The sequence below is a fragment of the Corapipo altera genome, unplaced genomic scaffold, assembly GCF_003945725.1.
Source record: "Corapipo altera isolate COAL_440 unplaced genomic scaffold, ASM394572v1 0, whole genome shotgun sequence".
Lineage (NCBI taxonomy): Eukaryota > Metazoa > Chordata > Aves > Passeriformes > Pipridae > Corapipo > Corapipo altera.
The window spans coordinates 34,499,819-34,526,252 of NW_020884872.1; the positions used below are offsets into that span (position 1 = coordinate 34,499,819).

The following is a 26,434-nucleotide window of genomic DNA, read 5'->3' on the forward strand; positions in this document are numbered from 1 at the left end:
TTTCTTTCTGGGGATTAAATCTGATTTGCCAAAATGTTTTAAGATGGTTGATACAAGACAAACACTTCCCTTCCCTCTCTGAATGATAAAGTAGTGGTTAATGTCAGGAAATAGATGCCCTAAGGTGCCTCCCAAGTCTGACCATGGGACTTATTATCTGAGAGGGAGATTAACCACAAGGCTTCTGGGTACTGCCCATATTTCACATCAAAGATGCGCAATAAAAAATTATCAATACAACAATTCAGGGAAAGATGAAAATGGCATGCCTGAGGGCAAGAGATTCTCTAGCCTAGTGACAGTCACCAAGTATAATGTAGTGGACATGGTCTGGAATCTACTCTTTAGATTGGCCTTTGGAGTTATCCAGCAACTACTGTGAAATACTGTCTTTGAAGACAAGGCTGGACATGAGGTCTTTGTCTTTCTGGCTGAATGGTATTTCAGGCATCTGCTCCTCTTTTGCCCCCTTCTTCTTGCTCTTCCAGCTTCTACTGGCCAGGTGCAGTTCAGCTCAGACCATACCTGCTAGCATACTACCTAGCTAGCAAGGAAGGAGGTGGATAAGCCTTTAAATACTTTTCAAAGACAGTGCTGAATATGCATGTTCTTTCTCCTGGGAGAGTGCTCTAGAGGAGGAGTTACACTGTTCCCTACTCCTTGACCTCTTGAAAAGAAGGTACTTGTATTTCTAAAGAAGAAATATAGTCTTACTGATGTGCTTTAAGCATGCTCCTCACTGACAGGACAGATCTCTCAGTCCTGTCAAAATCCAGCTGTTCTGCTATGGCAAATGGATATCTGCTCCATACTTTTCCTTGAGTATCTTAAGTACTGCTATGTCATATTATAAGAAGCAACTATTATGGTATAATTCCCCAGCAGTCAGAGGCTGCATTAGAATTTTTTCCTGTTTGTAGTTGAAGCTCTGAAGTTCCATCCCAGCTCCATTTCAGGCATTTATCATGTACTTTTCTATTATAAAGGTGACCTTTTCTCAGCATCACACACATTTCTCTCAGCATCTACTTTCAGGTAGAATCAGTGGCAGAATCTAATTTCCCAGAACATCACTCAGTTACTGCAATCACAAGGCCACTTTGCCTTTTCCTGTAGCCCTACATCTGAGTCAGAATGTGTCCTCCAGCAGCAAATAGAGAGCTGAACAAGGAGACAGGCATGGTCTCCCTCTAAATGGGCTGTTCACTGATTTTTTTTTTGTGCTGAATTATTATTCTGTAATATTTACACTTAGGACTCTGAGGAATATACTACATGAAGAAGGGAGATTTTACTACATGAAAAGTGTGTCAATATTAGTAAATTAAACACCGTTAGAACAAGGGCCCAGGCCATGGAACTCAATTGCTTGGGCTGTTACAGTTCTGGCACAGTTTTGTCTCACACCAACTAATGTTCCCTCAAACAAGTCTGGACCACACACAACTTCTTGTATAGTTTAGGACTATGACAGACAAAAGACCATTCCCAAAAAGGAGTTTGGATGCAGCCATCATGTTTCAGAGGCTGAAAACAGTTATTACAGTTGTGTCAAATAAGGTAAAGATCAGGATATGACTGGTCCCAGTAAATGGATGTAGTGCAAAATTACTACTGGTTAAAAGCATTTTCTGTCTAGACCACTAAAAAGTGTGGACATACCTGCTCTGCCTTTAGATTTATTTTTTAGGTTACTGAGAGCTGGATATTTCAGGGTTTTCTCCCAAGTATTTGAGGAAAAGAGCTGAAAGGATCACACCTTGCTGTCCTCTGCAAACCTGCTTTCATCATTAGTAGCATTTAACCCAACATCTGTCTTCTTTCTGTTAACTGCTGTCAAGAAACCACCCTGTGTCTTCATATATCTCAAGTTTGTACTACCAGTTTTCAGTTTGTCTTTTTTTTTTTTTTTTTTTTTTTTGTCTTTTCTTCACCATTTCTGTGCTTACATATCCAGAGTTTCCTATCCTACCTCTCACCACTGCTGGTGTTCCAGGAGGATATCCTTTTGACCCGCACAGTGCTTGACTGTCACAAGGTGAAGTGACAAAAATACAAAAAAGGCTTATTCTCACAGCTTTCAACTACTGAACCATTGTAGCCCTGAACTGAGGTCCACTTGGTGTATCCAGGATCCTGGGAGAACAGGACTTCAATAGGGCACAATTTAGAAAGTCTCAAAGACCAAACATATTTTTGAGAAGTTGGGAAGGGAGGGGGAGGCAGGAAAAGAAAAAGTCTTAACAAGATTATTCCTTTCTTTGTGTTCACTCACCTACTCAAAGTAGAAGCTTGTGTTCCTGAATATTCCCTTATTGCCTCAGCAATTGCCTTAAACAGCTAAACTCTGTATGTAACATCCTGCCAAAGAAAATGCAAAACTTTTCATCTTAAATGTTGATCAGACTTACAGGCAGCTCCCTAAGGAATTTGTCTCACCATGTCATTGCTGATGTTTCCGTACTGCAGCAGATCACATTTCCTCTATGAGTAAGAGCTACAGAAAGGAACAGAAAACAGTTCTGTTAAAAAGTCTTTTAAGAATCAGTTGTTAAAATAAATAAATAAATAAATAAAAGGAACACATTTAAAGATAATTAGGAACACTGACAAGCACTGATAACACTGTCTGTCATAGTTTTAAATATGTGGTTCACTAACTGTAAAACAGCTTGAGCGGGACTACTCAAGATTCAAAGTATACACATCTGAAGATGAAGATAAAAGAGCACATACTTTTTGTTGGCTTGATATTTTCCCTTCTTATTTTTGCAGATGTGAATCAGGTGCACTGTATCTGGTAGTAAGTAACCCTAGCTACTTCTTCATGATCATACCGGTGAGTAATTTCTGTTCTTATTTCAAGACTTAATCAGCAAGGATTTTCAATTCACCACCTTCTGAGCCTGAATTCATCATGCAGGAGTGTGAAAATGTGACAAAAATGTGTGGCTCTTGAGGACTAAGTTTATAGACCCCTTGCCCCTGTCTGAACAACTCTTGAACCCTCATTGGTCTCCATGCAAAAAGGCAGAATCTCTCTGTTGGGATATCAATGAGACCTAAACCCTAGCATTTAAAAAACTGAACTGTTGCTTTAAGCATACATAGCTCAATCTCTCTCTCTGTGAAACACTGAAAAATAAGACTTTTGATGGAAAATTTCCATAAGGACACAAGGCTTCCAACCAAAATACATGAAAAGAAACTGGATCAAACTGACATTACCAGAATCAAAGATGTAGAAAATGAATCCTGTGGAATGTTTCTGATTGATTAGCACCAAAATTTAGACAAAAATTGGATCATATTGCCCACTTTAAATCTATTTTAAAATAACAACCCTAACTCTATGGCTGAGTCCCTCTCAGGTTTCCTGTGTGTAAATAGCAAGCCCAGGAGAAATACTAACTTGACCTTCCCATTTGACAGCTGGCAGTAAGAATAATCAAGCCCAAACAACAATCCCAAAGACATTTACTTATGAAGTGAGCTCATTTCATTCAGGAATTTTGAAGGCAGTAGTCAAGGGCCTAACTCCCCCATTTCCGTAGACATTTTTCATAGGAAAGCTACATGTTCAAGCTCCTTTTGCACACTATGAAGAACATGAAAACAGTGTTAATAAATATGTCTGGTAAGAAAACCATCCTTCTGTACAATTGAAGTCTTTGCAAACATTAGTTGTCAGCAGTGAAACCCCTGATCTTCTGCTTCAAAACACCTATTTATCTAGAAACTATGCAAATGTGAAGTAATTTTATTAGGCAGCAACACATGTGCAAAACATCAGCACATCTTTTAAATGCACTGTGACATAGTCTTGATGTGTCTTTATTTTTGAGCAGGACAGAGGAGGCTACCATAAGATAACTTCTTGAGGCTAGGTTGTGTCTTCTGGGTTTCTCCCCTCTAGCCACTTGCCCAGAATACAGCAGTTACTGTGGGAGACCAAACTTACCATACAACTTTCTAGTATTGGGTTATTTTCAATCCTGTTACACATAACTGGTACATATAACATATACCTCCCTCTGACAGAGAGACGAGGAGTGCACCCTCTTCCCACATCAAAGATACTGATGCTGAAACAGAGCACTGAGAGTAAACATTTTAAATCACCTAAGCTGGTGTTTTCTGTGCTTACAGTCATCAGTGAGAGCAAATTTATCCGCATAGACAGATGCATCAGAGTTGAACCCAAACCCACACTGAAAGACAGTAGGTGAATACACATTTTCAATAAATGTACCTGAAGGAATGTTAAAAACTGAAGGTAGAAGCAGTGAGCAAGCTGCTGGTTGGTGACAGGGGGATGCGTGGGTTCAGTTTACTCTTTGCACACAGAGCTGTTGAGCTGTGCCTATGCACTAACTGGGAAATGTGACTGCAAGATGGGTAGGCACACCTCAGCCAGCCTTCCTCTAGCAAGCTGCAGCATAGGTTGCAAGTATTTAGCAGCTAAGGCCATAGAGACCCATAAGGAACAGCTAAGTGCTTGGCATCAATGTTCAAACTGAGATGACTAAGGCTGATGCAAATACTGTTAAGGGTGAAATTCATTGGAGAGGTCCAAGTGCTACCATAGCAGCAATCTCACAAGTACAGTGGAAGTGATTTAGAAATGAATGGAAACATGGATGGAAATTATGTGTCTGAATCAAACAAATGCTTTAAAAAATCCTAACTAGATTCTCCCAATCACTATGTATAAAATCCAGAAAATGTTTATACCAGACATTCAAGGAGCCAGTGTCCAAACATTAAAACTGATTATAAGCAATGACTTAAAAAAACCAAAATTGCCAAAGATCTGAGTATCCAGTTTCTGACATCAACCAGGGACCAGCACAGCACACACAATTTCACTTTCTGTATGGTGACCTAGTGACAGAACATTATTACAATAACTGCCACACAGATGGCTATTTTATACTTGTTTCTGATCTATTAGAAAACAAAACTTCACACAAATAGTCTCTTTCCCTATCTATTAAGAGACAACAAATGCCGTATGCAAGAGTGCAGTGTTATGAGACTTCCTTCTGATGCCTGTCTGTCTGAGTTCAGTTGTTATGTATCCAAATATCCCAAGGAAATTATATCACTTTATGATATGGTTCCACAGTCACTTCTGAGTGTATGTTTGGTTACTGCAAACCTCAGGAACAGTCTCAGGATGAGTACAGTACATGACTCTACAATAGCTAAAGATAAATATCAGGTTCAGATTTAAAAATAGAACTGGTCCAAAATTATCTGGCGCTTTTTTTTCTATTTTTTTTCTGCCCCAATATGGAAAAGACACACTATGATTTTTACTACCTCCCTCACTAAAGCTAATTATGCACTTAAACCCCTTTATTTTGATAGTGGTTTGTGCAGAGTGAACTCCTTAAAACTGGTGGTAAGAGTTTTCTTTCTCGTACACTGCAGTATTGCTGTAATAATTCTGACTTCTAAATATGTGCAACATAATTTCTTAATTATCACTGCTCTATTATTAAGCCAAACAGTTCTTCCTTTATTCCTACAGCTCACAGTCATCTTGCACAAAGACACACATGTATTTCTTGGATTGCAAGGAACTTTGTTCTCCCTTCAGATGTAAATAATAGGAGGGAGAAAAAATCAGTCTTGACTGAGTCTGACTCCACTGAAAAACAATTTTGAATAAACAATGAAGAAGTGGAAAGCTGTACTCCTTACCTTGTCTGGGATGTACAGTGCACCTTGAAAGCCTCTTAAATGACAGAGGAGAATTAGAAATAGTTGAAAGTTTGTACTCATCCAACCAGAGGGCTCAGGAAATGACTGTGTATTTTGCAAAGATTAGCTCCTCCCTCACTTCTAAGTCTTTGCTTTTTCAAGTACAGCAAAAAAAATCCATCTAATGCCATGCCCTACAAATGATTTCTGTTTCACACTAAGAATATGCAGGTGGCCAGAGGAGATGACTTTGATCACCTCCATGGAAGAGAAAAATTGCAGTGTCTTCTGCATAACTGTGACCAAGTACATTTTACTGTTGAGTGATGCTTATGTAATGAAGTGTAGAAATGACTGAGTAACGGGTTTCGCTCCTAACTCTCATTTATAGAAGAGGCTTAGACCAATATTGTCAACATGATTTCAGAGTTGTGGTGCCCAACAGAGAAAGGTAAAAAAAAAACCCAAGGTTATTTAAAGGAGTGGCATCCCTTGCAATCTGGACAGGCATTTGATATATGGTATATGATACTTTTATACACAGTGGGTCTCTAGGTGAAAGTCAGGAGCCGTGGAGCATCAGGGTTAGGTCCTCTGTGCATAAAACCCCTTTTGTGCCTAAAAATCTGTTTCTCTTGTCTGAATGTACCTGTTCAACTAAAAGGCACTTGTGAGACTGATCATTATGTAAAACTGTTCACCTGAAAGCTATTAAAGGTCAGTTCCCCACAAGACCATAGGCAGGAGCATAGGCTGCTTTTGGTGAGAGGGCACCAGCACACTGAACCCAAGGTGGAACCAGGGCTTCTGAGTCTATGAGAGACCTCATATTTGGGTTTTCTGAGACAGCAATGGGGCTGTCTCACCTAGCTCTGGGTATTTGCACTGCAGATGTCTACACCAGAGCTACCCATTCAAGGCACTTTTGACTGTAGGTGAGGGAGAGAAACTGTCCTGTGCAAGCTTCTTTATCTGTGAGTTTTAACATTGAAGTAAGTGTTCCTTTTGCTATACAGATATATGCTTGCGTAACTTTTTTATGCAATCAAGACTCTATAAAACCTACAAATAAAATCCTTATTCTCTTGAAGTTAAGTTTTTTCTAGTGATCAATTCCAGTAATAATGACCCCAGAGGCATGCTCCTGCGAGACACTGATGAGAGTGGTCTGCACTTGAACTTCATTCTTTCACAGTCTACCACAAAAATAATGAGGATACTCAAGATCCTTGGTTTAAGCAGGTGCTTAGTTGCTTTTTTGGAATGGAGGCCAAAACATTGGGATGATTCCTCAAACTACAGCTATTTATGATACAGCTTCATATGCAGAAACATCAGGGCATTTTATATTAAGCATGGTTGCAGGACAGAGACTCAAGTTCTTCTTGCATTGAAACTTGTCACTTCCACATAGAAAATTGAACCAACTGTCAGACTTCTTACCATGAACTCACAGGTAAACAGGAAGGAGTTTCAGTCTCAGAGTCTCAAAGAGTGCAAAATATATTGTATCAGACCTCCTAAAAACTAATGAGATTTGCTTTGCTTCCTAGTTTGTTCTTTTTTTTTTAACAACAATATTCTTTCAGTTTAAATATGGAAGGTTAGAAATAGAGTGCTTTTTTTTCTTATTTTTTGATCCTTAAGGCTACAAATAGTTAAAATTTCACAACTTTTAATTCACTACCATTTTAAAGAAGCTATTACCTCTAAAACTGTGGAAAGAAACTTTCAGAATGAAAAGAATTAGCATTTACTTTTGATAAAAATCATGACATTTTAAAATCCTGGAGTATTATATGATAAAGTATATGCAGTAGTTAATGCTGTGGTACAATATACTGTCGTATATCATATTATAATTAAAAGAAAATTATCTAGTAATTAAAAATAATAATTACTACTACATGGTAATCAATTTGATGGCACTCAGTTGTTCATGTTAAAATTTCTTTAGAAAGCATTTAGGCGCTAAGAAAACATCCCTCTGAAGACTAGTCATGTCTTTCAGAATGACTATGAGCAATGGTGTGAATTTTTACAGATGAGTTTCCTTTAAGTGAAGTTCTAGCCCTCTGTAAGTCCACACTCAGCTTCTTGTTGAGCTCAGTAGGGACAGGAGTTCACCTTTATAGTATTCCCTGGAGCTATCTCAAGGAGTCTATGAGTATTTGGATCACTGCCTTTGTTGGTAAGAATTTGCATGACTATATTCTCCTGGGAGACAGGGACACGACTTTTTTTTAAGACACTTGAGACTAGTCTGGTGATATTTTAGACTTTTTTTTTAAGTGATGTTAGAAAGCTCCTCAGTATCTTTCCAGTGCAGAGATCTTCCTCTAGGGTCAATCTGCACCAGCCTTGAGGGTGACCTGAATGTGGCTCTGGTTCCTGGAGCTCAGAGGAAACAGATGCAGATGGGGATTTGATTTGCACAAGGCTCTGAGGGCTCCCCAGCCTCAGGACATACCAACCCTTTGCATAAAAGTAGAGAAAAAAATAAACAGTCTTGGGAGCTGCATTAAGGCTAAATGTGGTTATTCATTAACAGCAATGTTATTCCCAGAGAAGCAAACATTAGCTGCTCTTCTGCAGCTAAGGAGGGTCTGGGGTAACACACAATTGCTTAAATACAGGACCAGCTTTGGGTCCCTCTGATGGACCCAGCCTGGCAGACCATGAACAAAGGAAGGTCTAACCACAGGAGGGCATGACATGATGTTAGCTGCGACATGAAAATGAGAGGCAAGCTGTCACTGCACCTTCCCAAAGGGTTCCTCATCTCAGCTTGAGATGCAGTGGGAGACAAAGAGAGCTTGCACAGGTGGTGGTGGAAAGGTCTGTAAGCACAGTGATATGGGAGTGTGAACAGGGTGGTAGAGGGTGGGCAACATCAAGAAAGTCCTGTGCTTTGGGAGTGAGAAGACAGAAGGGTAAATCCGTATAGAAGTGAGGGAAGGTGGCAGAAGCAAGGGAGGATAAGAGAAGGAGTCCCTGAACTGTGGAAGGAGGGCAAGCAGAACAGAATGGGAGGTAAGAGGCCCCCTCCTATATCATAGCAAAGGGGAAGGAAGGGGCAATGGAGGGTCGCGGTCTTTATATGATAAAGAATGCTGTACGCTCTTCGTGAGGTGGAAATCAAAGAGGCTTTATTTGAATTTCGTGCTCCCTTTTATCCTCTAAAACCATGTGACCTTCTAACCAATGGGGTTGTCTGTCCCTGCGCATGTCCCTTGGTTCCCCTGCCCCTGGGACACACCTCCTACAGGAGAAGAGTATTCTGAGAGACTTTTGCTTCTCTGTCATCCGGAACCAGGAGGTCGAGCAGGTCTCCAGGCCTCATGCACTTGGTCCATTCTAGGCAAGCAAGATCACCATGGCATGAACTGTCCCACAGCAAGGTGAGCTTTTTTGATGGATGAATGGAAGGCAGACAACCAGTGAAAAGAAAGGAGAGACCCCTGCCTCACAATTAACCTGATTATCTCCAAGCTTTCTAAAACCCACCCACTTCCAGAGCTCAGAAGTGAGTTATGATACCAGCAGTGACAGGACAGACACAATACATGACAGACAGAGTACATTACTTTGGTGCTTATCTTTCAGGTGGCAAAACTCATTTTTGCCTGATGACATTGACGTGCATACTATGATGCCGTAACATATCTGAAGAAACTCCAGCCCTCGGTTGTGATTGGTTGTCCATTTCAGTACTAACATGCAATCATTAGTGGAGAAAGAAGACGTTCCCATTAACTCTCCAGGGAATAAGCAGGTGATGTTGGCCAATTATTTCTAAAGTCAGATTCGTAATCCAGATGCTCTAATCCCATGAAAGGGTGGTATGGTGAGAAAGAAAACCCACCTAACAAGGTTGTTTTGCATGGAAGGTGTGTCCTGATTCCTTGTCCAATGTCACAGCCTTCAAGGGTCAAAAAATTTTGATTCATAGTCATTTATCCTCTAAAATGCATGTTCATGAGGTTTTGTCCAAGAGCAAATGAAGGGAAAAAACCCTCAAAGAGAAAAAGATTCATCTCAGTGTTTTCAAACTGACATGAGTTTTCATTTCATCATAGGAAATTTCAGTCACAGGAAATGAGTGCTGCTGTCTAATTTGGTGGCAATGATAGCTGTACATGATTTGGATCTTTGGTTTTTTTTGAGATGGGCCTTCCATCTCCTGGGGGAGCATTTCAATCATTGGACTGCAGTGTAGTTGGGGGTCAAGATCTCTCCAACTAGATCTGTGGTACCACATCCAGGGAAACTTCCTGATTTTTACATTAAGATGAGTGTCCTGGTTATGCCCCAGAACCAAACTGTCTCACGACTTTCAACCTTTTAACATCTCCTCTCCCTCCAAACACACTCATACATGCCCCTTGGTTTCTATACAAAACTGGAGGCATTTTGCAAAACAGACTCCTGGCACGTATTTTTCTTGCAGCCTGAGTAAGGGTTCCTGTGCTGTATGAAGGCAAAGTAGGAACAGGTGAGACCTTATTGCAAGCATGGGGTGAGAAGAAGTCTGGGAAGGAAGAGAGGGAGAGTGATGGCGGGTGGCAGAGAGGAGTTAATATTCTTGATGTGCAGGGGGGATGAAGAAGCAAGAGAGCAGGGAAAAAGGGAAAGAGCCCTTAAGTAGGATGAAACCTGCAAATCTGGAATAACAGGGCTCATCAGATGCACTGTGGCATGCATCAGAGTGCAAGTTCAGATGCAGCATTTGTCTTTCCTGTTCTATGTTGTACAAAATACTGAACTACCCTCTGTGCAGAATGAATCTGCGGTCTGATGACTAGTGACTGTTCCTGGGAGGGAAGGGATGCTTGTATTGAGAACCAACAGGCACCTCAGTTTCCTGCAGCTGAAACTAAAACCCACTTTGTGAAGCGCTAGAGCTCTGCCTCCAGGTCTATGAATGCCACCTACAGCATTCCCTGTGAACCTAGTACCGACATTTTTAGAAAGAATAATCCCATGTACTTGGGATGAAACTAAAAAATTAATTGTCACAAAACAAACTTATTTCTTTATTCACTGAATACTATTGAAATTTACATCCCTGATCCTCAGCATGTTGGTTTTTTTAAGGTTTTAATCGCTCTGTTGTTGCCGTTTTGATCACTGCCTCCATTGCAGCAGTTCACAAGCTGACTCCGAATAAATCCACCGGCACATCACGAAACAGCCAGTGCCTTAGCTTGAATTGACTCAGCTTTGAGAAAACCAATAACTACTTTTGAAATTGTTTAGAAAACTGCATGTTTGCTGACTGATTGCTGGCCTGACTAAACCCTACAAGGCAGATTTCAGTTTGATAATCCTGATAGTCAGACTTTAAAAGCGACTTCCGCTTGCTACTTTTATTTCAGGGTATGATTCCCACATAAGTGCACTTCCCCTCATTTTTCAGTCAATGTAAACAGGCCATTAATAGTAGGAGAAGAAAAAATAAGGAAAAAAAATAGCGCAGGGATCAGAATTTCTGTGGGAGAAGTGTTGGGAGGAGGTAGGATCCAGACCTTGATCTATCAGGTTACTACATTTTGCAGGGGGAGCTTTGTCCCGAACAGAGAAAAACAGAGTGATCAGAAGCACAGGCAATTTGAGTTGAGAGAAAATGCACTCGGTTGTTTCCATTCTCCAGGCACCTGCTTGATCTGGGCCTCTGAGATTAGATAGACGTGGCCAAACACCCATTTCTCTGAAGTCCTTCCAAAGAGCGAACCAGCTCAAAAGAGAAATCTATGTGGTTCTGCAGAAAGCAGTGATCCCTCTCCAGTCTTATGATCAAAACAACTTAGTGTTACCGCAGAACTGAACTCTTGCTTGATCCTCTGCCTCCTAGTTCCTAGTAAAACCACTTCAACCACATTTTTCCCAAAGTAGACATATTATTGGTTCTCAGTTTCTGGGAGCATGTCTTGAAACACAGAGGGATTGACCCATTGAAATCAGTATGGGCAAGGCTTTGGTCCAGAACTGTGTTACTAGGGACATATAGGTCCCAGCAAAACTTCTGCTGATGGTCATAGAATCATAAAATCATTGTTGAATGTTAGAATAGTTTGGATTGGAAGGGATCTTTAAAGATCATCTAGTTTCAGTCCCCCTGCAATGATCAGGGACATCGTCAACTAGATCAGGTTGCTCAGACCCCCATCCAATCTGACCTTGAATGTTTCCAGGGAGGAGGACTCTACCACCTCTCTGGACAACCTGCTCCAGTGTTTCACCACCCTCATTGTAAAAAAATTCTACCTTACATGTAATCTAGATTGACTTTCTTTTAGTTTAAAACATTACTCTTTGCCCTATCACAACAGATCCTGATGAAAAGTCTGGCCCCATCTTCTTATAAGTCCCTTTTAGGTTCTGAAAGGTGCTACAAGGTCTCCCCAGAGCCTTCTCTTCTCCAGGCTGAACAACCCCGACTCTCTCAGCCTTTCTCCATAGGAGAGGTGCTTCAGCCCTCTGATCATCTTCATGGCCCATCTTTGGACACATTCCAATAGACCCACGTCTTTCCTATGTGGAGGGCTCCAGAGCTGGAAGCAGTACTCTAGATGAGATTTCATGAGAGCAGAGTATAGGGGCAGAATCACCTCCCTTGACCTGCTGGCCACACTGCTTTTGATGCAGCCCAGGATACAATTGGCTTTCTGGGCTGGAAGCGCACATTTGCCAGCTCATGTCCAGCTTGTCATCCATCAGTACCTCAAGTCCTTCTCTGCAGAGCTGCTCTCAATTTCTTCATCCTCCAGCCTGGATTGATACTGGGGGTTGCCCTGACCCAGGTGCAGCACCTTGAATTGGGCCTTGTTGAATGTGGTAACATTTCCATGGGCTGACTTCTCGAGCTTGTCCAGGCCCTTTCAGATGGCATCCCATCCTTCAGTTGTGTCAGCTGGACCACTCAGCTTGGTGTCTCCTGCAAAGCTGCTGAGGGTGCACTCAATCCCTTTGTCTATGTCATTAATGAAGATATTAAATAGGGTCCCAATACAGGCCCCTGATGGACACCACTTGTCACTGATGTCCCCTGGGACTTGGAGCCATTGACCACTACCCTCTGGATGTGATCATCCAACAGTTCCTCTTTCATCAAGCAGTCACCCCATTGAATCCATCTCTCTTCAACTAAGAGAGAAAGAATGTCAAGAGGGACCACGTCAAAGGCCTTACAGAAGTCCAGACAGACAATATCTCTTCCTTTGTCCGCTGATATAGTCACTCCATTGTTGAAGGCCACTTGGTTTAGTCAGGCAGGATTTTCCCTTGGTGAAGTTGTGGTGGCTGTCCTGAACCACCTCCCTGTCCTTCATGTGCCTTAGCATAGCTGTCGGGAAGATCTGTTCCATGATCCAGGTTGGTAGTTCCCAGGGTCCTTCTTTCTTCCATTCTTAAAGATAGGTACAGTGTTTTCCCTTTTTCCAATTACCAGCAAATTCACCTGTCGTGACTTTATGAATATCATGGAGAGTGGCTTGGCAACTACATCACCCTCAGGACTCTGGAATGCCTCTCCTCAGGTCCCATAGACATGCACAGTCAGGTTCCTCAGTTGGTCACAAACCAGATCTCTTACAGTGGGAAGCACTTTGTTCCTCTAGTTCTCAGTCATCAAGGTTGTTTGGCCACCTTAGTCACAAGACTTGTTTTCTTCCACACCTCAGCAGCAAACCCAGACACTTCAGTGCCTGGTGAGCAGACTGGCAGGAAACCAATACTTCCTGTCTTCCTGTTCCCTGATTAAGCAAGCTCATGAATATAACACAAAATGGTTTGGGTTAGAAGGAACCTTTAAAGATCACCCCAAATGAAGGATATGCAAGTGGAAAAGCTTTTCTTTAAACTTCCCAGCTTCCTAAATCCTTGTAACCACTCTGTCTAACTCTTGGACAAAACAGGCAGGAAAATGGTGAGCTCCTGCAAAAGTCAGTGCTTAGGGAAGCAAAGTATTTTCTGTGGTGAAAAAAAAATATTTTTAATGCTTTGGTTTTCTTTTTGCATTTTCTTCTATCAACTAAAGTGTTTCAGTTTTATTTTGCAGCTGTTTGAAATATGGGTTTTTTGGGGTTTGTTGCCCAGATGTAGAATGTGACAAATTGGAATATGCCTGGTGGATGCTTCAGAGCAGATATCTGCTCTAGAGAGGGTGCTGAAAAACAAGGCTGTGGCTGTCACACACAGGATGGTGGGATCCCTGTAGATTTTGGTTGTTTTTTTTTTTTTTTCCCTCTGTCCCCTTCTTACATCACGCATCTGCCTGGAAAATGTATTCACCCATGTTTGGGTAAGCAGGTGTTGTCAAGTCTTGACTGCCACCATAAATTCCTTGAAGATGCATCTACTTATACCCTCAAGAAAAGGTGTACAAGACACCAGCCTGCCTACTGAACAAGAAGGGAAAAAAACAGGTTGAAGAGTTATCAGCTGGCCAGCATCAGAAATTCCACCGAGGTAAGGTGTTTGTCATCCTGGCCTTTAAGGGAACTCAGGATTAAGTCCAGCAGAGAAGTGGGAGGACCTTTCCTTTTTTTTTTTTCTTTTTTAACTGTTAAAAGGTTGTTTTTCAGACGCTGTATAAGACGTCCTATTTGTCTCTTAACTTCTCTGATTACAAACGGATTACAGGAAGGAAACACTCCACCCAGTTTCCTAATTTATCATGCACCATTGCTTAAAGGTGTCATCTGTGTCTCAACAGAAATCTCTTTTCACCCTTTCTATTTAAGAAAAAGAAAAGAGGAAAATAAAAAAAAAAGCAGATGATCTTGGTGCTCATTAATTATTTATTCGGTGCCTGTTACACCCAGAAAAGCTTTTGATTTTTCCAGACACACATTTGCTGAGAAATCTTTCCAGCAATATACAAAACCATTTAGTGGTGAAAGGGAATGGGGTGTGTAAGAGAGAGGTTGGGTGCTGCATATTTCCAAAGGGCTCTGTATTGCAGCTCAAATGAAGAACCTGGATTCTATTCCTATGATATAAGCATCAGTCAGTACTTCTAGTTTTTAATTTAGGTGAATAATTTATTCATAAATTATTCATTTAGTCTTTAATTATTTCATCAGACAAAAAGAGTGAGGGTCAAATTGTGTTCCCAGCTCTGCTAAAGTGCAAGTAAAACCATGGCAACTCCTGGAATGAGTCCAGTATTCCTGACATCCTCACAGGGCTACAGCTTTGCTTCTGACATCCTCATTACCTTTGCTTGCAAATCTGTGCTTTCAGAATGCTCCCACTCAGGGCAGGCCATGTACTTCGAGGTGACTCAGCCTTAAATCTGCTCATGCACGGCTTTAGGAATGGAAAGCCAGTGGGGAGGGGTAAGAAGCAAGGAAGTAAGCAGCATGGTTTGGGAAGCCTTTATAGGAGTGCCCAAGCAGCTACAGAAGAGTCGTTCAGGGTGCTTGCTGTGACAGCTGTCCTCTTAGCTGCAGGTTTCCAGTGGAGTGGCAGTCTCACATGCACACCTCCTGTCTTGGGTGCCCACAGTTCTCCAGACGTGGCTCAACTTGGGCTCCCACAGGGCACAGCTGAGGCCCATGGCGCTGTTTTTGTGGCTGATATTCACTGGCAGCAGACGTGGACCTAGGGCCAGTCTTGGAGCAGCAGGTGAGGCGGTAAGGCCAGTGCCTGGTGAGAGGAGAGATGCAAAGCACCAGGTTGATTTTCCACTATGTTACACTTTGCCATACACTTCAGATATTGGGGGCTGCATAACATGATGGGCCAAGCCTGGAAATGGCTGATAAAAGCACTGAGACCATTAGCAAATGTACATACAATGTGTTAACGTTAAATGTATCAACGATGCAAACACTGATTGCAAAGAGGAAGCTAAATTTACATAGACAGACTAAAGTTAATCTGTGGGGGTTTGCCATTCAGTTTTTAACTGCAGACTCTGTCAACTCATCTGCACTTACCCTTGACCAAGGCAACAATGAATTTTGCTCTCAGTACAGATATTTCTTTGCTGCATGACTAAATGTTTATTGTATTGTCCTCAGTCATTTCCTTTAGCAATGCAAAAGGGAAAGAAGCTTTAGAAGAATCTTTTTAAGCCCAAGAAATGTAGTCCAGTAGGGTGCTGGGCCCTCTCACTAAATGTACACCTTGCATTTCTAATTCAGAAACATTCATATGCTGGAGTATGCTGATGCCAAGGAAGATCAGTTCCTTTCCTACTATTCACACTGAGCTGTATTTAGTGCCAAATACTGTATCCCAGTAAGTTGCAATCATGTTCTGGCAGAGAGCAGCTTACACTCTGCTGTGGTATTTGAAATCTGAGTTTTAAAATAGTAGACTTTTCAGGTCCCAGATAAAACTGTAATGTGTATCTATTCCAGATTAAATATATTTTCAGTTCTGCAATTCTTCTCTCAGGAAGTTCTTGGCATATCTTCATTTCCATTGCATGTCTCAGGAATGTATCTGCAGATCTTCATTTGTGCCTTTTGTTGAAACTCTTTGCAGCACAATCATAACAACAATAGGATCAAAGTGGAGACTGTTTAATACCAGCAAAAGTTTATATAACCCCAAACAAACTCTTCAGTTTGGCAATATAGGCTAGCTGGATTACTGTTATCACTGTTTCAGGCATATAGCACATCATAAAAAACTTACACAAAACAAAGTTGAAAGCACCAGTGTGCTTTTTGGTTTCCCCAAATTGTGTACAAGGGGAAGTGAAAAGTTTCCAGTAAGAAGTTTTTGAATAATTGTGATGCCATTGATAGTGAGCTAGGAGAGAGCCCAGAGACTTGTGACCCAAAGCAGCATCTCTAACATAAGCAGTATTTCTCAAGAAAAACATAGTTCGGGTTAACAAACACATCAAAGTGAGCTGCTGTCTGTCATTCCTGCACTGAAAAGTGAAATGCGTCTTCTTAAATGAAAGAAAAGAGTTGAAGAAAACACACACCAGAGGAGCAGTTCTGAACATCTCAGATGGTTGTAACATCAAGTTACCAGTTCCTGGGCAGAGCCTGAAGCTGCTGTGTGTGGCTTGAGCCGGAGTATCAACTCCTTCTGCAGAAGGCAACACCCACAGGAGGACAAAGAGAGGGGCCAAGGAGCCAGCTCTTTCCTGGGAACAGCAGGCAGTTTAGGCTCTCATGCTGTACATGTACGGCTGCTGGTCACTTTAAGGGGGAGTTTCACTGAGGGAACCCAAGGTAACAGGAGACCTGTCAGAACCCTAGGCTGACGGGGCAATGAGCAAACAGAGGGCTGTCAGGGCAGTGTGCAGCTTTCGCTCTTGGGCATCTCTCCTGTTTTGATAACTAATGCTGCCACAGTGGTAGGAGGGGTTTGGTGATCTATACTCAAATTGCCAGAGTTCAAGAAGAGTTTCGACAATGCTCTCAGGCACATGATGTGATTCAAGGGCCTGTGCTGTGCAAGTCCAGGAGTTGGACTTCAGTGATTCTTGTGGGTCCTTTCCAATCCAGGATATTCTGTGATACTGTGATTCTATGATTTGATTCACACCAAAATTCTCCAGCAGGCCATGTGCTGTCACAGGCAAACATTACTGGCCTGATGGCAGCAGCTAAATACCAGCTTGAAATCCTTTCACTTTCCACTGAAGGTGAGGAAGCACTGAGTGGGACTCACACCTCTTTGACAGCAGCAAGTGTGGGGGCTTTTACTCTAGCTGCAGTAAAATACACTTGTGAGTGAGGTCTGATGACCCTTGCAGGAAGGCCCCAGCATATTTTTTGTAGCTCTAATGGAGACATGGAAAGCAGCAATAGCTACCCCAATTAAGGTGGACAACCTGCTGGGCCCCTGTGAGCTGCTTCTTCTCCTACATGGCAAGGACTTCCTTGGGGAAGCTGGATCCAGTGGCAGAGAAACAAGCCTGTTTGGCTGACTGGGAGCAAAAATTTAGTCCAAAAGCATCTGCAGCAGCATTTTTCTTGGTCCTTGCTGTTCAATTCAGAACTGAACAAACTCCTAAGAAGCAGGTAGAAGCCAAATGAAGAAAAGGCAGAAAAATTAAATAATATTTTCCAGGAATTCTTTGTTTCCTATGTAGTTGGACACTATGGCTTTGTGAAAAGAAAAGACTTCTTCAAGGACCTGAAGCAAACTTTTCTTTGGGTTTGATTTCTTTTTCCACATCTAATGTTGAAGCATCTTTAATCTTAATTTCAGATCTTGATGGGAAATTTAAGAATTTTGATTTTTGAACTTACAGCAGATGCTAGACAGCAAGTAGATTTTCAAGTCTCTGAGCACATGTAAGCTTCCAGAAGACCAAAATATTTTGTTTCACCAGTTGCAACAGGATGAACCAGTTTATACTGGATTTTCTATCCTGCAGATTCCACCTGCTCCACCTCAGATATTGGGGGATATTATTCACCTTCCTTCTCAGCTCCCACACACAGAGATGAGGGGCTGCATCAGCTTTTATTAATATGTGGTGATCTGTCTGTAATCTCTGATTCTAGAAACATAACTGCAAATGTGAGAGGCTGAGTCTTTAATGAGCCTGTGGCTGTGGATGATAAGGAATACTTTCTGCAGGTTTCAGCTCCATCTGTTTTTTTTTTTGTAACAATGGAGAAAAATGAATTGTGTTTTTGAAATCAGCAATTTTATGACACATTTAGTTTGCATTCCTTAATGAGAAAGCATTAGGGAATACCAAAACTTAAAAAGGAGAAAGAATATGAACAAATGGGATAAAAAAATAAAGTTAGCACATCACTAATTGCTGCTCACTGAGCTACACTGAATGAAACTAAATTTAATTGTTTGCTAGCCTAATTTTCTTCATCACACATGTATAAGACTCAGTTGGTACCACCTTCCTCCCCCATATGAAAACATGTACCTTCAGGAGCATGAAACCCTGAAACCTTGCTCCCAGCTGCAGCAAGATCCTCCTTCCCTGAAGAACTACCAAGCTTTCCACTTTTGAGAAGAGCTGTGTTGTCCCTTCCATACAGCAACAGCTGGCACCACAAACATCCTCCTGCTCCTACCAGAACAAGGCAGGAGCGAACAATTGCTGTCCAAGGAAAGGGAAGAGACAGGGCAGGAGGGACAGCCAACCCAGATGCTATTCCTAGTGTTTGCAATGGTCCTTTGTTGTTAGTCAGCTTCAGGAAAATCAAATAAGATGACTTCAAAGTTTTTGCTTTTTATTCCTCTCTCTCCAGTTTCCTTCCCTTCAGCAGGCTCTGGATGTAATGTGGGACTCTGTCCCTTGAAATACATTTTCAAAGTGCTACAGGGAACGCACTGACCCCTGGACCCAATGCAAAACTGAAGTGTGCCTCTGTCAGGGCAGCTGAGACTGCAACTTGGGGAGCCTGAAAGGTCTTCAAGGACCTGTCCCTGCCCTGCTTTGACTGCCAGATGCAACAGAAACTAGAAAGCTTTGATCATCAGCTGGGACCTGCCACCCCCTGGCAAAAAATTAAATCTCCTTTCTAGAAGTGCCTATCACTCCCCAGTTGTCAAGATTAACCCAGACACATTTTTAACCCAGACACATTTTTGACTGTTTAATTTACATGAGTTGAATCCCATCTCTGTGACTTACTCCAGAAAGGTAAGTCTTAACTCATAGGTATTTTAATGAGTTAAACTCATTGCTGCCATTACTGAGCATATATCCAACATGTAGCTTCTCAAAACAGGGTTTGGTATACTTAATATATGAAAATAAACTATTTTAGAGTGAAGCTTAGATAAAATCTGGTAACAGATGAGGATCAAAGTGATTTTCTCCCCCTCCCCACATTTCTCATAAAGTGATATAAGTGTGACATTGCTGTGGGTGTACAGGTTAGAGCAATTGAAACATGAGACTAAGTCAGTATCAGTTGGTGCAACTGATGCTCTAGCAGATTAAGTCTAGAATCATAGAATCATAGAACCAAGTTGGAAAGACCTCTGAGATCATCAAGTCCAACCCTTGATCCAACACTGCCGTGGTTACTAGACCATGGCACTAAATGCCACATCCAGTCTCATCTTAAAATCCTCCAGGAACACTGAATCCACCACCTCCCTAGGCAGCCCATTCCAATGTCTGATTACTCTCTCTGTAAAGAATTTCTTCCTAATATCCAATCTAAGCCTCCCCTGGCAGAACTTAAGACTGTAAACCAGAATATTGCTAGCTATGCATACAAATCTTTCAAATTAAATGTGGGAGAATTAGAGAATGGGACCAGAAAGTAACATGGTACTTTTATTCCTTCACACTTTTACCTGGAGGTCCAACTGTCAGTCTCATGCATCTAGAAATCCTAAATGTAGTAAGTACTAAGATATTGTTTTAAACATCGGATTATTTCTTAAATAATGGGTTGTCATTCACTGAGATACCTATCTTCAAACCTTTTTCTGCTGCTATGGGGATGAAAAGCTTTCTCTTAAAACCAAGAAAAGGTGAAGAAGAAAGTTCAAGTTATAATTAAAAGGAAACAATCAATACAATGAAAAAAAGGATCCGAGGTGATTTGGAGTTGAACAAAAAGCTGTTTCATTTAACCACAAAAAAAAATTCCCTCCAGGGAAAAGAGAAAAATCCAGCATCATCAGCTATTTTGAATATGACCAGGTGCAAGAATCTCTGGCACATTGCACTGCTTGTGCAAGATGAGGGTGAATCCTTCTCTGAAGGATATTGTTGCAGCTGCAGCATGGAGATATAGGCTGCTAGCTAAATGTTTCCAGGAAAAGCCAAAGGAAACTGAGCATTCATTAAATGTAAAATTACATTTTAAAAAGTAGTTTGGAATGTCAAATTGTGGAAACTTGGAGATAATAGCATGAAAACCACTCTCCCCCTGCACAAACATTGTGAGGAAGTTTGTTTTTAAGTACATAACTATATTCCCCCTTTTCCCTTCTCCATCTGCCTCAGTCAGAAGGTGGTACTTCTAGGCTACCTCGGCTCTACTTGTCTGTATGGATGTAAAGGACTTCTAATGCCAATCATACATGCTATAAAACCAAGTTTTCTTGATAATGTTCATTGAAGCAGGATCTGCATTTATGCATTCCCAGCCCTACAACATGATTCCTTTTGTATTTGCACACCAAAGTAGGCACCGTTCTGGCTCTGTATCTATGGATAACCAGACTGAAACATTTGCAAGGGGAGAAGCCTGGGGTACACTTGACCTCACCTGCGTCCCAACCTTCTGAAACCTGGAGAAGGGAGGGACACTGGGATAGGCTTGGAGATTGAGCTACACCTGTGGCTGACCATGGACTGGTGTGTAGGTGCATCTGGGGTTGAGTGCAAGTCCAATTGTAGACAAAATGCAAAAACTTGCTCGGGAACTTCCATCACACACATAGGGCTTGGAACATGTAGTGATGAGCAGCTACCCACCAGGTGGTGCCATGCAAGCATAAGAATTACTGTCACTGGGTTACTGTAGTACCTCTAGCCAGAACCTCGTGCTCCTCCAAACTCTGTAGAAATCTGAGTTATTCCACAGATAAACCTTCTTTTTTTTTTTTTTAGCAGAAATCAGCCCTAAGAAATAATCTTGCAACTCTTTTTCTACCCTGCTCTTTAGAGCTTTATTTTATTTTTCAAGAAACAATATAAAATAAACACAAAGAACATGAAAGAAATTATTCATATGATTAATAATATTTTGACACTATCTCTGTGTACTTTTCTTTCTCTCAGCATTGAATAGGCATGTATTCAGTCTTGAGATAAAAGTTTCAGTTGATGTTTGAGAGTTGAAAAGCTTATGCTTATCAGCCAAGCACACAGGAAAACTGGTGTTACAATAATGAAAAATTTTGGGGTTTGGTCAGCAGATATCAAGACAGACAGAACACAGCTTGGGATGGAAATGTATAACTGCTGTCCCAGAGTGGGAAGTGACCTCTGACATACTCTCTCTTTCTTCCACTCGTCCTCACGATTGCTTTTACTAGCATGGCCTGCCCTTCTTCCGCTCCTTCCCCCGCCCTCATCTTAGCAATGCTTTTTAGAAACCAAAAGGTTATCTTCAGTCCTTGGTCTTCCATCTCCTTTCTGAACATCCCAAGGAGGACTGTTTACTCATCTTTACCAAGCATTTGACTTCCTTTTGTCCCTTTTCCATTTGACTCATTCTCCTTAAGGCATCCACTGCGTCCGATTTCCCGTTCGGGATACAGCTGATTCTTAGGGCTGAGGCGCCAGAGGCAGCAGGAAAATCTGATGCTTTTGGAGGCAGGAGATAAATAGTGAAACAGAGGCAGAAGATGAGAAGGGATTCTCAATGCATGTCACTTTTGGGGGGGCTCTTTGGGCTGTTTGGAGATTTGATGTAAATGAGAGGAAGTGAGCTGGGAAAAAATGGCTGAATCCTTATAGTTTCACCCAGATAGCCCTGAAGTATAATTCAAAAAGCATTAAAAAAATATGTGAAAAATCTTAAAGCCCAAGAAGCAATGGCCCACAATACAGCTATCAAAAGTTCAGTACTGCCCAGTGAACAACTTCAAAGGGAGCCAGTCTAATTCACAAATGCTGCAAGGGATCAGCTCTCATGCAAGGCATTGGGATAACATGAATATAGCCATTTTGAAGTAGGATCCTAAATACCCAGCTAATGGGTGACAGAGTTTGCAGATGTTGAAAGTAAAACACTTTTACCTATCTCAGAGCTCCCGGGACACAGTACCAGGCCCAGGACTCAGTGCAGATGGCTTGGCTTCACATCAGAGGAGATCCTTGGATGAAGATGTCTGAGACTTGAGGATAGAGGTGCAAGTGCCCCCATCTCAGCTACTCAGAGAGCTCCCTCAGGTTGAGCAGGGTCATAGCAAGAGATGCTGCTGAGTCAATTTTGGATTCCTGAGGCTGAGGAAGTGGCACCTGCTGAAAACCACTGTTGTTCATTTACAGGGAATTGCTGCCAAGATAGGGCAGGAAGAACATAATGCCATAGCTTTGATATATGACTGAATTGGTGGGTTTCTGACCCCCAGGCAGAGGATTCTAACTGAAAGTTCATTCTCATATTACTGTTCTTGTGACAGTAATAAAGCACCTGAAACACCTCTGAAGAAAGGGACTTTTCTTGCCCTGACTCAGACCAGGTGCCATAAGTCTTTTCATATTAATGCCATGGCTTTATGCTGATTTTATGCTGAACTTTAAACTTATAAATACAACACAAGGCAAAAAATAGCATTTGTATTTCCTTTTGCTAGGCATTCCTCACTAGTAAGGACCAGGAGGGGTTTTTCAGATGTTTCACAGATTTTGAAAAACGGACTTTGCATCACCTGTATGAGAAGGTAGGAATAAAAGGAACCCTGAACTGTAAATTATTCATTGCTTCCCTGCTCCCTCTTTGTGTTTTAGCAATGGGATCCTTGACCTGCACAACTAGCTGTTGTCTCTAAATTACAGCCAGCATGCTGATTTACTACCAAGTCAGTTTACCAATGTACAGTCGAAAAATTCATGCTATCCTTATCCCTGAGCAGCTTCACTGGCACAGAACAAGTTTCAAGCTGTTTTAAGCAAGAACACATCACAATTTAACAAGCTCAATGTTCAATCAATGTGTTTAAGGCAGAACTTATTTCCTACCATGTACGCAGATAATGTAGTTTCCACTGCATATACATACATGAGGCCTTAGAAAGCCAAATTTATTTGCTTTCATTTTACAGCATGTCTCAGTCACAGTCTCAATCCATAAATGAAACTGCACTCACACTGTCAACAAAGCTTTGTTTTCTCCCTGTATCATACCACAAGAAACAAGATGTTGTTAATTTTTACTTTGTTGTACCCATTTGAGGCTGGGCCCATCTTCCTGTGTGAAATTGCCCAAAGTAAAAGCCATTTAGGGGGGCTAGCTAGACTATACAGACCAGTTCCTAGAATCCATTAAGACTTTTATATTGAGATGGTTTTGTCAGTGCAGCTGCTACTCCACAAAAGACTTAATCCAAATCACATCCCTACACTTGCCTGTGTATGGTGAGGTAGCAATAAATCAATAAAAAAGAAAAATGTTTCTCTGATGGGAAATCGAAAAGCCTTACATTATTCACATTAGATCTTTTACTTGTGTGTACTTTGAGCTACATCACTGCCTGGAAAGAGACTATAACATCTAAAAGAAGTCATATGAAACTCATTTGCATGCTCATGTCAGCAATATTTTTGTCCACTGAAGAATCAAGTAGCACATTGAAACTTTGTATTGAAATACAAATAAGCCTTACTGTTATCAACTAACATTTCATTATTACAGAATCACAGAATATCCTGAGTTGGAAGGGACGCACAAGGATAATCGAGTCCAACCCTTAGCCCTGTACAGGACCATCTCCTAGAGTCACACACTCTGCTTGAGAGCATTGTCTAAACGCTTCTTGAACCTGTCAGGCTTGGTGCTGTGACTACTTCCCTGAGGAACCTGTTCCAGTGCCCAACCATCCTCTGAGGGTGAAGAACCTTTTTCTCATATCCAACCTCCCCTGACACAACTTCAGGCCATTCCCTTGGGTCCTGTCACTGTTCAATACAGAGAGGAGATCAATGCCTGCCCATCCTCTTGGTCTAACCACTGTCTGGAGACAGAGATATTTTAAAATTGTCTACCTTTATCCTCTCCTGAGAGCAGGAAGTCCATACCACAATGCAAGAAGTCATTATCTTTGTAGCTGTATGAAGTAAATGCAAATAAGGGAGATGTTCTAAACATTCAAGTCTTTTACCTGTAATGCTGCCTCATTACAGCTTTAGACTACTCTCTCTTCTCTGCTATGGAAGTCTTTTTTTCTTTTTTTACATTTTGTTCTGAAAAGTTCAGTTACAGCCATAAAAGAACAATGTGCTTCCTAAAAAGGACTCGTGTAGAAATTAATTTTTTGGTTCTAAGGAAAAAAATGATGGGTGGCAGAGTGAGCCCCCTTCCAGAGATGATGAGAAAGAGTTCTGAGGTTTCTGGGAAGTTCAGGCACTGTTAAAATCCGGGTTTTGTCTGAGTCAGAACAAAACCATACAGACACAGATATTTTTTTTTCTTAATTTCTCACAAGCCAAAAATTTCAAGAAATTATGAAGTTTCCGCAGATGAAACATATCTTGGTGCTGCTCTTGTTCCAGGAGGTTGATGTTTCTAAAAGTTTCATGTTTATTTGGTCTAGCAAATCCTCAAGACTTTTATTGAACCACTGAGTATGCTCATTGCCTGCTACACAGATTAACACCTTGAAGCCTCCACTCCCTGTACAGTCTTCTCAGGCCATGGTCACACTGGCCCCTGATAGACCCTAACGCTTTTTCACACTGCTGGTCCCCTGCTCCAGGACCCCAAGAGCCCCATTTGGAACCCAGAGGCTTTGCTGATAATGCAATATGCTTCCAAGAAAACACTTCAGGAAAACAACAGCATTTCTCAGTGATACTCACAGGAAAAAATAAGTCTTGCTCTGCTCCTGAGCCGCCATTCTCCCAGACTCCAAGTGCTACTCCTGGCTCTGCAGCCCAGCTTGGTTCGCATGGCTTTGAAAGAGCCAGGGCAGAAAGAGCCAAGAGTATCACTGGGGTAGCTTTATGTGACCCATTTTCTTGGGAACTGCATCTGTGACCAGATCCTCACCTGTGGCCCTTGCCTGAGCTACACCACAGTCTGTGCCCAGTCTGTACCTGCTGACCATCATCTACTGCACCCACTGGAATCTGCACCTGCCCCATCATTGTGGCTTTGCCAGATGGTTGCAGGGCTCTGGGCTAGCCATGATCACCAACCCTTGTCTCCCTTGCTAGGTGCTGATGCATTGACCCCAGTAAGGGAGGGCATAGATAGTCCCACCAACCTCATGCCTACTCTTGGTTTCTGGCTTGGTCCTGGTGGGGCAGCCCACCCTCACAGCCCCTGTGACATCCTTACGGGACAGTGAAAGCAGAAAGGGCACTCTCTTGCTCGCTTCTCAGCTACTGACGTTTGTGTATGTACCTGGTTTTACAGGTTCCAGTAATTTTCTAAATTAAAGGCAGGGCACAAATATGAGAAAAAAAAAATTGGAATACATCTACTCTGTGTATGTGTGATCCAAAGAGCACAGCTGAATGGAAAAGGAAGTGTTTTGGACACTTCTCATTAGGACTTAACATTTCAGCAGAGGTACAAGTATCAGGCTATGACATGAACTCCCTGGCTATGGGGGAGTAGAGAAGAAAATGTATAAAACTCTACAGAAGTAGAGAAGAAAATGTATAAAACTTCAGGCTCTGCTTTAATCCTTTAATGGGAGTTCTTTTCAGATGGCATCAATTTCCTTACATAACATGTCATTCTTCTCAAAAAAGCAGTGAAAACCATTGGACTTTTTCAGTGGCTCCCTGGGGTTTATCCTAACCTGTCAAGCAATTGCCCTGTTAGGAAAACAGTGAAGGTAAAACCCAGACCTTCTCACACTAACTGTTCCACAAGAAAAACAGCTACAAAAACATCACTTCTGTACAAGACTTTCTCTGTGGAAAGAACCTTTTGCCTAGTTATAATTGATTTCTTTGTCTGAAATGCCTGAAAAGGTCTGTATATTGTCAACTAAGTAATCATAAGTTCTTGAATGCAGTGAGTATGAATTCAATAATGACTTCACCAGCTTTGCACAAATGTGCAGATGCTTCTTCAAAATGTCTAAAGTCACAGATGTCTGTCCAGAACAGTGAAAGCTTTCCACAGAAAAG

General features: G+C 41.6%; 1 protein-coding gene across 3 annotated transcripts in view; it reads right to left on the reverse strand.

Annotated features, from left to right (window-relative positions):
• The window catches only part of P2RY8 (P2Y receptor family member 8), a 52,782-nt gene that overhangs the window by 24,924 nt on the left and 1,424 nt on the right, over positions 1–26,434 (reverse strand). Inside the window, exons 1-2 of one of the 3 annotated variants that reach the window (XM_027643273.1) lie at positions 5,710–5,751; positions 2,412–2,497 (exon numbers count right to left, since the gene is read on the reverse strand). The gene's annotated coding sequence lies outside the window, so the exon portion shown is untranslated. Of the gene's footprint in view, positions 1–2,411; positions 2,498–5,709; positions 5,752–14,605; positions 15,361–26,434 lie in introns of those variants that run through there. The other 2 variants (XM_027643282.1, XR_003527632.1) reach the window with 2 other exon arrangements.